The sequence below is a fragment of the Oryzias latipes genome, chromosome 11 (genome assembly GCF_053564925.1).
Source record: "Oryzias latipes strain Hd-rR chromosome 11, Olatipes_Hd-rR_3.1".
NCBI classification, from domain to species: domain Eukaryota; kingdom Metazoa; phylum Chordata; class Actinopteri; order Beloniformes; family Adrianichthyidae; genus Oryzias; species Oryzias latipes.
In genome coordinates this window covers 23,533,931-23,546,422 of record NC_136247.1, presented here as the reverse complement: position 1 = coordinate 23,546,422, position 12,492 = coordinate 23,533,931, and the positions used below count along the sequence as shown (strand labels likewise).

The 12,492-nt window shown below is 39.6% G+C and overlaps 1 protein-coding gene across 2 annotated transcripts in view; it reads right to left on the bottom strand.

Annotated features, from left to right (window-relative positions):
• rbms3 (RNA binding motif, single stranded interacting protein) overlaps positions 1 to 12,492 on the bottom strand; it is a 365,348-nt gene that overhangs the window by 287,289 nt on the left and 65,567 nt on the right. The window lies entirely within an intron of this gene.

Below are 12,492 nucleotides of genomic sequence, written 5' to 3'. Positions count from 1 at the left end.
AGTCAGTTATTTCTCAGTGAACACTGCGTGACCTCAGAACTGTGATGAAATGTCCCCTCTCGGGGATAATATCTCCAGATCGGAGCATTCCTATCCGTCCACAGAATATCTGCAGCATAAAACCTCATGACGCAACGGAGCAAAGCAACTCCGCAGAAATGCTGTGGCCGTGTGTGGAGACACGGGCCGGTTTGCATTTACAGAAATACTTGCAGCATTGACCTTCCTATAGGATGAAACAAACATCTTCAGGCTTCATCTTGGCTGTCTAAACATATTTTGTTATCCATCCTTTATTATTGCCTGAAAGTAATCTAGTTTTATCTTAAGATGCGTGCCTTATCCCTAGTGTGTAAAACTACATTAAGACAAATCATCTTTCTCCAACGTCAGTTTTTTTCTTCTTTTCCTGAGCATTAAATAACAGTGTGCTGTTATTATCTGATTATCCAGGAAGCCTTGTTGCCCCACAGCTATAAATGAGGCAGAAACTGTGATTTCCCAGTACACAGATCCAAATCAAAATGTTCTGATGTTGGCCTTACTGGGCTTCATCTTAGCTCCAACTTTTTTTTTTTACAGACACAAACAGAACATATTGTCTCCATGTTCTCTTTCAACACAGAATCAGACCATTCAAAAAAACAAATGGCCTAATAAGGGATTTAACATCTGGATAAGGTCGTCAAGTTGATACTGAATGATGACCAACGCTGGGAAAAAAGCGTCTCTAGATGCTTAGGGTAAGTCTGCTTACAAAGTTTTCTCTTTAATAAAAAACTGATAAATAAAAACAGCCAGTAAACATCAAAGACCCTCTGAGGTCACCACGTCCTCCATCTGGACAAAAAGAGGCCAAATTCCTCTCATTCTGTTGCTGTTTTGTCCATTTTGTCTCCACTCCATAAGGGGCCATTTAGCAGGAAATAGGTTCTTTAGAACCAATATTTGCTAAAAGCAAAGAAAAATGTCTTTTTTTAAGCACAGGCCTGTACCAAAGCTGTACATTTAAAATATGGCTTCAGATGTTTGCATTCAACTTGTGAAAAAAGTCCTTGAAAACTAGAGTGGTTAAAAATCTATTGATATAAAAATTAACCCATTTTTCCTAAAAGAATTCTCTATCAACGGATCTAATCAATTATTTGAGTTTCCTTTAAAAATATCCTTGTTTTTTGTCCAAAGAAAAGGTTAAGTTGGAGTTCGTTTTTAATGTATTAAGATGTATTTGATTAATTTCAACCCCCTAAATCACCCAAAATGATAAAGGGTGTATTCAGACTGTTGGTGCAGACGGAGTCTGTTTAATTTGATCTGGACTGAGTCCTGAACTGCACATTTGGTCTGTGTTCAGACTGGCTTCTATTCTGTGCTTGTAAACAAAAGCACGTGACTAAAGATCTCTTCAGTCATTGGCCAGGGATTATGAGGGCGGGGCAAAGCAACGAGAGAAGGAGTATTGGAACTCCGGCTCTTTGCAATTCTTGCCAGGATAAACTTTATCTTTCGCTGACCAATCAGTATCAACATCTGGTACAACACTTTGTGCTTCGGTACGGCGGACACATGCTGCAAGCCGGATATTAAGGAGAGGACGGCTAAAAAGGTACGCTGAGAAGTGCTTATGACAAATAAATTATCAGTAAAAAACAGTGAGAATTGAGTTGTTGTTGCATCGCTGTTCCACGTTTGTCCCCGGCTCTCTGTTTACATCCCATAATGCCCAGCAACGGTGGCTGTTTTATTGTTCTGCTCCAAGCATGGAGTCTATTTAGACAGAGAAAACTCAGAGCGACTGAAGCTCAGTCCAATTGGAAGCCAACAGAGTCCACCTCAAAAGATGCGTCAGAGAGCGCTTTCTGGTCCTGGACAAGGATCCGCTTGGGCGTATTAGTAGTACTTTTACAGATCATCGGGGGAAACCTACTCTGGGTCACTGTAACCAAATGTGTCCAATCTGAATCCACCCTTTGACTTCAGTTGAGAACAGACTTGCTCTTTTTGCACAGACCCGAATATTGAGAACAGATTTTAAACCAAATCTGGAGATTGTTCCAGCACTGCAGGGTCAGTTTTTCCTGCTGGTATATCAATAAAAACTAGAATGTCACACCTGCAATGTCTGCCTCTGAACGGCTGGAGGAAAAAACTTCCCTAGTTTGAGGCACTAGTCCTCCCTGTAATGCCTCAGTCTAATAAAACCTCTGCTCTGATCAGATTTGGCTGCTGCTTCTGTCCAATCATTCACTTTAGTGGTCAAATGGAGCTTGGGGGTGGGTGAGTCTTTTGCTTACCGGGTGCAACATATAGACTGCAGGCCTTTAGAGCTCTGGCTCTGGCTCAAATGTTGCCAGGCTTCTCAGAGTCCCTTCTACTGTTGTTTATTGAATGCAGGGCCCCTGGAGAGGCCCTTTGTGCCTCATCCATAGACGGGTGGGAAGCCATGTGGGGGTGGCAGCTCTTTAACTTCTGGGGGTTTGAAACAAACTATAATGCATCCAAATTTCTATGGTAAAATTTGTGCAAAAAGAAAAGGTCAAATCCAACAAAAACATGCACTGTTCCTGTTGAAATGGTGGTGAAGTTCTGCTGTCAAACTGACTACAGCTGTTTACATCTCTGGGCTTTTGAGCTGCATCTAAATGAATCACACCTCCAGAAAAATATAAAACCTTGTCGCTCTTCTTATTCATGCTTTTAAACACCCACCTCTGCAGCTCCGGCACTTTGTCTGCTGCATGACTGTCCGCCGCTCGCTCTGCTGGAATGATGGATCCCTCTGATCGCCTCAGGACTCCAGCTCTAAATTTTGAGAACTATATGGGTCTCTGCAATCTAAGCCAGCCCCTACACCCCACTAAACAATTACACAACATATGAAAGCGAAGAGGGTAAGGAAAAAAAACGGCAATAAACTGTTTAAAGGTTTAAAAATAAACCTTGAAAATAAAAACCATGAAAAATGCATTATATTCTGCCATTTTACATTATGCATTCACAACTCATGGTGCACTGTTACAGCCTTGTAAAGTAGTAACGAGTACGAGGAACAGAGGCGTGATAAGAAGCGGCCCCCGACAAAGCAATTCCCAGCAGACTTCGGATTCAAAAACAGTGTGATAATGTTGGAAACATCGGACCTGAAACCGTCCTTAAAGACCCACTCCAGTTAATTTTTTGGGGTTTTTAACATGTTTTTCATAGGGGGTTGTCAAATTATCACCTTAATTGGGATTAAATAATTACAGACAAATTGTCGTGTTCTCAAATATAAAAAACAAAGGTCCAACTCTTTACTTGCTTGAACGTTTTACGTGAACTCAGCTGGAAATGCCTTCTTAAGTTGCTCCCAGTGCATACAGGATTAGCAAATCCGTGTACGCATCGCGTCCCGCGCTGTTACTGTGACGTCATCAATGTGGTTCTTCACAGAACTAAGCCACAAAAAAAAGCCATGACACCACAACGAGTTATATAGGCTAGTGGGCTTGTGCAAAGTTGGACGCCATATTGGATAGGTGGAGGTGGCGGCTCACTGCTGTGCTGCTACAATTGCACAGAGCTGGAAAAACAAGAATGAGACTTTTCACTGATAAATTGTTACAGTCAGAACTTATAGAAAACATTTTAGGAACATCTGAGTGAGTTTACACTCCAGTTTCAGATGGTCATGGAATCTATTCAAAGTCAATTGTGGCTTTAGACTTTTCAATATTTCCATGTTTTCTGGCAGGACCACTTATCTTTTTTTTTTTTTTTGGAGGATGACCCGTTGAATTTATGCAGATTACTCAGCAAAGGAAAAGACACTAACCAGGATTCCGTAGCAGCGAGTGAAGACCGCCGGCTGCATTTCCCCTGCGGTGGTGTCAACATATGTAATATGGCATTAATAAGAAATTTGTAATCAATTTTTTTATATGTTAAATTAAAGCACTCTGGACCTGATTTTTTCTTTGCTTTTTTTCTTAATTGTTCAATATTGAAAAAAATTCCCCTTGATGGTGTAAAAGTAAATGAGGCTTTTTACACCAATTATTAGGTTTGATTAAAATAGTTCATCATATTAATTAATTACAAGTACAGCACTAGTTTTTTTCTGATGATAGAGGACATGTATTAAGAAAATTAAGTTTAAAATTGCATTTCAAAGTATTTCTTGAGTCAAATCGTTGGGACTCAGGAAAATTTGCCATTCAGGAAAAAGCGTATTACGATGGGTGGGCAACAGTCTAGCAGGCAAATAGATCCATGAACGTCTTTATTTTCCTGGTCAGAGCTCCGATATTGCTCACCATTTTTGCTGCACCGATGAGGCATGTTTGGTTGGCGTCGTGAGGGGCTGTAAGCTAGCGGGAGAGAGTGTAGACAAAGGCATGTTGGGAAATGAAGAAAGGCTCACTCTGGGCCAATGGTCCCGCCCACAACTCAGAGGTGAATTTCTTATGAACTCCTGCTGCTCTGCAGAACTATGTCCTAGAAAATAACACAGGCTTTTTATAAATTTTTGATATAAACGGCTTCATCATAATGAAAAGACCACTGGGAGCAAGGGGTGTAGGGAAAATCTATTCGGCAATAATTCGCGATATTTCATTTGCCGATACTTGTATCAATTTAAAATGTTGTCGAGATGTTATTTATTTATAATTTATAAGCGTCTTTTATGAGCGTCTGGCTACTGTTTTTCACTTAAACCCCTGATCGCTAGTTGGCAGCACTGCCCACTGAGCCTCTTTGAGCAGCTCTACACCGCTCCAAAACAACAAAATCTCATGAAAATCAGTTTGTGTTAATGGCTAAATGTTCTAACAGCTGTACAGTTTTTGTTGTTATTAGAGAAGTACTACTTAGTTGTTGCTTGGGATGGGTTCCAAACCAAAACTCTGTGCCACGTTGCTTCCAGTAGCATATATATATTGCGGACTGTGGTGCTTTGTAGTGGTCTCCAGATGAGAACCAATACACACCCCTACTGTGAAAATCCAAGATGATTGTTGTGGGACTTTAAGAATGAGTGGGGTGGGATTATATAAGTTTGCTTCCTTCCACTCCCTTTCCTAATGCCTAATTATCCTAAGTTTCATTAGTTACTGTATGAATGTATAACTGATGATTATATTGCTTTTGTGTATCATTTCTATTTGATTGCTTGAAATAAACCATTTCATATGTCAGCCACTAAAACACTTCTGTGCATCAAAAAGGTAAAATGAAGATTGTAGATGTATATAAAAATACACAACCATGTCTATGTACCATTACTCCATTCTCATTTTTTTTCTTAGGCCACGATAGAGACTGGAAATGAAGAATTAAGACAAGAGCAGATGAAAACAAAGCAAACTGCAGTAAAGCACTCATCCAATAACAACACTTTTTGATAAAGGTCTATTTTCTCTGCACTGTCTCCACATGATCTTTTTTTTCCCTTTAAATTCAATAAAATTCCTTCTTTGTTCAAATGAAAACTGCAAAGTTTCAGAGGAGCGCACAGTTTCTCATATGAAGCAGCAGTTTGCAATATGAGTCACTTGAATTCTAAGGATGCACTGCAGTGAGATCACTAACAAAGACAATCGATCATTACGGCAGTCACTGACTGCAAGGACCGGATCGTGTTCGCTGTTGGAAAGATGTGAGCGAAAGTTTGACCACTGTCACATCCTTGAAAACTCACAAAACTGTATCTGAACAACATTAAAAAAACCTATGATTTGTTTTTTTTATATCCACTAACAAAACCAAAATATCCAAAGGAAGTTTTAAAATGATTATGGGATGGCCACATGACTAACGGCTTGGCTGCCATTTTGTAGCGCAGTGTAAGAATTTAGCTATGTTCACGCTTTTACACTTTTAAGGGAAAAAATGTTGTTTGAGCCATCTTCATGAAATTTCACACACATGACGGCAGCTTAAGTCTACACCATCACTGACGTTTTGTTGACCTTTGACCTCAGGAGGTCAAAGAAAACACCTTTAGTACCAGCTACGAATTTACGAAGTGGAAGGGAAGCGAGGTCACGGATTGGATTAATATTTGGGGTTACAGCTCTGTTCAGGCCAAACTCAAGGGCTCTTATCGTAACCGGGCGGTTTTTGAAAAAATTTCCAGCAAAATGGCCGTGGTGGTATTGAACCTTTCCCGCGATGACTTTTTTTCCTTTCCAACCATGGTCAGAAGCGCGGGGGACCGAAGGCGGATCCTCCTCTGGGGTTCATTTCACCCGTTCAGACCCTCAGATTCTCCAGAGCGGGTTAATAAAAAGTCAATAGCATTTATTCTGGGGGAGGCCTTCTTTTATTATCGTTTTCCTTCCTCCATAACACACAACATGAATGCACGCCCCCACTGCCCCCCTCATTCCCTACCTCGCTGCATGCGCTCTCTCCTCTCTCTTACACACGCGCGGCCCCAGTACATAAACATCCCCATTCTACAACAGTGGGTCCAGACAATCCTGGCGTCAATGCCTTCCTAAAATGAGAAGGTTGTAATTGTGCTGGCTCCTTTGTGAAAATAAATTTATTTATGCAAAAAGAGGTCCGCTGTTGACAACACTTTTGTTGACATCCATTGTTAACGTTAGCTACTTCCGCAAACAACGAGTGACGTCGTTCACCGTTGAGTACTCTTCTGCGCATGCGGGTCAATTCTGGGTCGCTTCACGGTCACACTGGAGATCACAAAAATTCACATTTAATTGGAAATGTGAACAGCCTTGCAAAAAATCAGATTTAAAAAAAAAAATCGGAATTGAGCATTAAGCCCTGCAGTGTGAACGTAGCCATATTAGGAATGTGGGTGTGGTTAGCAAATAACCTCTGTTGGTAAGGAAATCCAAAAGTTAACTTTTGCAGATTCTTCTGGAGTTTACGTCGATCTGCTTGGTATCCCCTGGCAACTAAAACATAAAATGTGTGCTATGGTGATTAAACCAACAGAAAAGACGCACATACTAAGCAAGTGGGGCTGGGTAAAAGGCGGGCAGGGATGGCGGGTAGCGCCTGCGGGCCATCGCTAATATAATTTGGATTTTTACTACAGAACAGACAGATATTAGCTGAAAACAGGACGTATGTGGTGTCCAAAACGATTTAATATGAAATATTTATTCTTTTCTTTCAGGTTTTTCACACTTTTTGTGACCCCCCCCCCCCCCCCCCCCCCCCCCCCTCTATTTTAATAATCTTTTGCATCAGTAAGAGTCCAACAAGTGTGTGTAGACTTATTTTACCGGCATGTGTGAGAAGCACAAACTGTAGACCTCAAAATGAATGAGAGCTTGTGATGATTTTTATTAAGATGTAGAGCAAACGACGACACTTCAGTGCCTGCATCAGTCACGGTGGTACTTATCGTCATCTGAAACGGTGCGAGGATAAACTTTGGCAAGGAGGAGCTTTTACTGCAGAAGAATTCTGTCTTTTGTACCAACTCTAGCTTACGCATTTCTCCATCTTCCTCATTCGACATACAAAAGTAAAGGCGAAGGGAGCTGCAGCGAAGAACATAATGATCCTGCCACTCTGCACCCCAGTGGAGCATAACAGGGTACACATGTTGAGTCATGACCACATTCCAGCTCCTTTTTAGAGCGCTGACACAAGGACATGTCAGAACTGTGGCTCTTGACACCTTAAGAGAACCAGACTGCCACAGTTTGAAAAGAACTACGTTCACATCACCCGCTTTCAAATAAATTCAGATTTTTTTCATCTCCTTTTCTTATTGTCTTTAGCCTTGATTGTCGAGACATTTTATCAGAGGATGTGACTCTTTAGCTCATACATATTCAGTAATGAAATTAATCTAAAGTAAACATGCCTGCCCTGCACAAAGGGAATATCTTCTGCTTAGTGAGTGTTCTTCAAAGAGGTTCAACCTGTTTAGCGTCACAGGAGCATGCAGAGGTCAAACTTTCAATCAGCAAATAGCAGATGTGGGCACTTCAAAAACTGTATCTTACAGCAAACACTCCTTACAGCAAACACTGAAAATAATTTTTACAAATCCTGAATTTATCATCATTGCCAAAAAAAAAGAAAGAAAATGGAGCTTTGCTGTTTAGTTACTTAACAGGTATCCTAAATCAAAGACCCAATCAAAAATGAAAATTGTGTTTTTGTGTTTTTTAACAAGTTCCAGTGGCATTTTTCTGATGATGGAGGATATTTATTAAGATAATTATATAAATGAGTACATCTTTATTCAAATCATTGTAATCAATGCAGCAGTTCACCTTTGGCGGTCTTCCAGTTTTTTTGGGTGAAATTTTGCAGCTTTGCTTTTTCTTTTTCTTTGTTTTTAAAAACAAAAACAAAAAAAGAACTGTTCTCCATCCTGATTGGCTGAAGACCTTGTCAGTCAATCTCCTCCGTGCAGTGTTTCCTGTACAGAATGCACTCAGCTTGCCAAAGTTGCATACGAGTTTTGAATGCAGAAGCCCAAAACGTGCGTTTGTGGCTGTACATCGACTTTTTGTTGGAAGTGGCTGCTTGAACGTGCGTTGCCGAGGGCGGTGTATGCACAGCTCCAAGACAGTGACTTAAGTGTATAGTGAGGTGTTTTATAGTCTTAAAACATGTTATTCTACTTTGCTGATTTCATCTTCTCCAAGGTAGTTTAAAAATGAAACTCCTGCAATAAATAAGAATTTTAATGCATTCAAAGTTTGTTATGGCTTTTAAAACCAAGGCATTTTTGGAAACAATCGCCACATAGGCTTGCACAATCAATCAGATATGTATCGTCATTGCAATTTTTAGGCAGAGTAATACAAACATTGCAAAAGATGGCATAATCTGAGATAAATGGTACTTTCACTCCCTACCTCCTCTGTTCTGCATCTGTCAGAAACTGTAGAAGCTGAACTTGATGGCTACTTGCTGTCCACAGTCATAGACGGACTTGAAGACTCGTTGACATGGTGGAAATGCCAACAAATTACATCCCACATATAAAAAAGCTTGCAAGCACATTGGTTTTCCTTACCACCACCTCACCACCTTCATTGTTCTTGTCCATTTTTGGCCGATACGACCAATAGGGTAGATGATTGCTCTTAGGTGTGTTTCCCCAACATCCAAGATCTCACCCGTTTCCTATTGAGATAACTTGCAGTGCAATTTAAGTTATTTTGAGTTTTGTACAAATAAAACTTTTGTAGTGAAATAGAAATTATTTATTGGTTAATTGTTCATGAATTGCAAGTCATATCGTCATCGCAATATCAATTACTACAAGATTTTCCTCATAGCATGCCCTGTGTTGGCATTTAAACGACTGTAAACATCAAATCATGTTTATGTAAAAACATACATTTTTGAGTTCACTCTCTCTTTTTTTTACATAAACCAGTGATGTAACCAGTAATGGCGAAACATGTCAGCGTTTCCTTCAACCTAAAGTATTCTGAAGTATTGCTGGCATCAGTGTCTAGATCAGGGCTGCCCGATCCCGGTCCTCCAGATCTACCACCCCGACTCTTTTCTACCCTGCACTTCTTGCTGCTGAAAACCTGGATCAGGTATGTTCAATCAATCAGTATAAAGAAACATCTGAGCCAGCTAATCAGCAGAAAGCAGTAAAGATAAACAGGAAAACTGACACGGTGGTAGTCTCTAGGACCAGGATTGGGCAGCCCTGCTTCAGATCTATTAATCCCATCACTTGTGTTGTCGACTGATTTTTCATTGGAGTGGTACATTTTACTACCCAACATACGTTCTTGAACTGTTCCTTGTGTCCTGTAGCTGAAAGGAATACTGCAGACAGAAGGATGATCCCTCATCCTTTCTCTGTTTTATAGCTGTACAGATTGTAAGAACAAACACCCAGACTGAATGCGATGCTCTCAAGGCAGCTGACATTCATGTGTTTGGGCCACAGTGCCATTTCCATCCCATGCTATCGCTTCAATCGAGCAGCTATGCTCGTCAGATCGCCATCACCCCTTCCTGTCTGTAAGGCATACAAATCAGCAGGATTTCTCTTGACAGCTCAGGCGTGGATGCTAAGTCACAGGCTAAAAGAGGTGACAGGATGGAAAACAGGAGGAGCCTGAAGAGAAATTTAAAAATAGGACTCTTCCTACTGGAGATAACATTGGTCATGACACATGACATGAATACAATGAGCATGAAGATTAATTCTGGACGTAGGGTTTTCCCACCAAAGTCACCACACTGGTTGACTTAAATCACTAGTAAATTGCATTGGGTCAACATGGACAGCAATAACTAATTATGCTAGTATTTGCATGTTTATATTATTGTATATAATACCAATTTGTACCTACAATCATCCATTACTTCTTTCGTCTGTTTAAATTATTCATTTGTCAAATAGTCTTTTATGTTGTTCAAGTTAAATACTTCAGAAAAAAATCAAATTCAGCCTTATTTTAGCGCAGCGTGTCACTTAAGCACATAAATGCATAAAGTTAGATGATACGTCTTCAGGAATCTTTTATAGACAATCTTTTCAAGAATTTTTGAGACAGCTGGTAGGACAGAAATTGATCTATAATTATTAAAGTGGGTTGGATCATCATTTTCATAAGATAGAGTAATGTTTGTTCTCTTTAGCTCAATGGGTACAATACATTTGACCAGAGAGAGATTAAAAACATGTATCAGTGATTTAATAATAAAGAAATAAATTGATTTTAACCAATTGGTATCAACATTAGTATCATAACCAGAGCTGGTTTATATGTGCTCATGGGGGAGGAGTCAGACCTGAAAGTGAACAGTAATGTCTACATTGACTACATGGTTTCGGATTGTTAGGAGTCTTTTACCAGCTATTTCCGAATTGACAAAGCCTTTTGGATAAGGGGTGAAATGTCTTCAACTTTAAACCTACTACTATAATGGAATCTACCTGGATGAATGAGAGTCTTTATAGACAAACCAGGTGAACTGTCTTTTAAGTCAAGTATAATATATCATACTTCATTCTCGGTTGTAAGTGATAAGTTAAATTCCTTAGTAATGAAATAGTTTAGATACTCCAATGGTCCCTGTTGTCTAGGTGGGATCCTTGAAGCCAAAGTGGGGCCTATCTCAGAAAAAAAGGAGTTAAATTTTGCAGCAATTTGGTGAGGGTCTGAAACAAAATAATAATAAACCTGAAATTTATTGGATAGCTGTTTTTTAGAAGTGTTTTTATTCAGTGGTGTCATGGTGTTGATAGTTTTCCAATGTCAACTTACGCAAGTTCGCAATCACATTTTGATAGAAAGAAATCAGGCTGGGAAGTATGAAGTGGGTGCTAGCATTCTAGTTTTGGTCATCGATGTATTTTCGTACTAAGAAAGAGACTATTCGCACTTAATTTTCTATCCACGAGTGGCCATTGTTGAACCTTTTTCTTGCCCACACGAATCCGGAAGAATGGTTAAGGTTACGCTTGAGTTTGGGGTTGGGGTTGAATACACCTCACACACGCTCACACCGTTCAAAATCTACAACTTCTAATCGCAACCTATTTACTTACAACCTTACTAACGATGGCCAAGAGGATAGAAACTGATCGAGGAAAATCTAGGATGAGTAGTCCTTTGTGCTTTAGGTGCTTTTTCTTAAAAATTCCAGATGTTGGCCTCTTTCCGAGGTAAGAGATTGCAAACACTCCAGGAGTCGTTGTAGACTTAAGCTAGCGGCATGTGTGTAAAGTTTCGTGAAAATTGCTCAAACAAAAGTACTATTTTTTCAAACTGTGGAAAAACAAAAAAGTCACAAAATCTCACGAAATGGCCGCCAAACTGTTGGTCTTGTGGCCATCCAATGATAAATGCAAAACTTCCTTTGAATATCCCCGACAATTGTTTATTGGCTCTGTTAATGAATTGAAACTTTTTTTTTCTTGAAATTCATTTTTTGGCCGAGTCAGTAGATTTTTTTAGCGACAAATCTTTTTCTTTCCACGCCCACAATTTTAACATTGTCATATTGTACGATATATTTAGAGTAACCAATGAAGCATGTTTTTGGATGATGGGGGAAAGCCGGAGTCTCTTTAAAATTTTGTATAAAAGAAAATATTTGCTCTCAATTTTTAACTTTTCAAGTCGAATTCTTTTAGACGCAACATGTTTTTTATGAGTAACATTTAAACAAGATTGTAAGTTTGACAGTACGATGTTCTTCCCAGAAGCTTTCAGTCCAAAAGATCAGGCCAGGTTAAGCCTGCTTTGGCCACATGGGTAAATTAAGTATTCATCTAATCCACACTCATTAAAAGCAGAAATCAGTGACCTCAGCTAAAAAAAGAAAGGACCTGAACAATAATGACAGCATCATAAATGTCCTGAATTATTAAAGATATCCGTAAGGAAATGTTTGGGTCAGGAAAGGACAAAGAAAAGGGCAGCGAATGATTCATCCCAAAAATTGAGGATAACTTTGTATGCTTTCCCTAAATGTCCTTGGTATTTTCTCAGAAGCTGGGCCCCATGCCTTAGTAGAATCCATAGAAATACA